A 1,248-nucleotide genomic window follows, 5' to 3' on the forward strand; every position below is an offset into this window, starting at 1 on the left:
TAGGACCCAGCGTCCTCGCTGGCAACCCTCATGGGATTAGCCCATTCTTGGCGTCCGCCCCAACGAGCGCCCGCTAACGACCTTCATGGGCTTGTGCATGCTCCCCCCATCTCAGGCTGGGCAATGGCTCTGATACCATATGTAACATCCCACCCCAATGACACACAATATTGTTCGCTTTTGGCTTCCCTCGAACTAGACTTTCAGGAGGTCACCCATCCTGGTACTACTCCAGCAAAAGCACACTTAACTACGAAGTTCTGATGGGATCATGACCATCACGGCTTTAAAACGCGTTGTTGTCATTAAGGGTGTAGTATACATTTAAGCACATTCTTATCTCCATACCCAGGCGATGTGGGACGTCACACGCCCACCCCCATTCCGACCTCCTAGTGCAACCTGATCACCACCTGAAATAAAAAATAAAACTGATGAGCCCAAAGGGGTCCAGTAAGTGAAATCCACAACCATAAGCAGTTTTACTCCTTTTCCCGTTTTGAAAATTGGAACTCATAACTACATATATTCCCAGTATATTTTTAAGGAAAACAGAAAGCACATAAAATATATTATCATCAATAAAATTGTTGATAGTCTTTATCTCATACTAGGGCCTATGTTTACTATTACCCCTATATACTAGGGTTGCGTGGTCCTTGCGACCTGGGATGAGATACTGTGGCAGCAGCCCCATCCCTTGGCCAGCCGATTAACTCTGGGTGTACTCAACATGAAAAAAAAAAAAAAAAAAAAAAAAAAAAAAAACTATGACAGAACCATCTTCTGGCAGAGCCTCTTTCTGCGATTGTGCCTCCATCCTTAGTATCGGTACCGAACTTCTCTCTTGTTTCTCTTGGGGCCAAAAATACACTCCTCCCTACATGTGCCCTCATTTTAAAACATTCTTTCCTCACTTCTTGTATTTTCTTTGTACATCTCTAGATACATCGTAGGACATCATGTAGGAGGGTTTACTATCATTTTCTCAAAATTCTCTTTATAAACATCACTATTTTCGCAATGTTTCTTTTTCTCAAACTTGTCATGCATGCAACATAATTCCATAATATAAACAAAATAATCATTTGCAGTTTGAAACAAAATTGCATAAATAGCATGACATGATAATTTTTCTGGAAAGCATAGTAAATTCACTTACCTCTTGTCTGTAGTAAAAATTTCCTCTGACTGTTAACTAATCTCCTGAAGGAAATACAGACACGTTACTACCCTCATACACATCAC

This window comes from Corylus avellana, chromosome ca3 (genome assembly GCF_901000735.1).
Source record: "Corylus avellana chromosome ca3, CavTom2PMs-1.0".
In the NCBI taxonomy this organism is placed as follows: domain Eukaryota; kingdom Viridiplantae; phylum Streptophyta; class Magnoliopsida; order Fagales; family Betulaceae; genus Corylus; species Corylus avellana.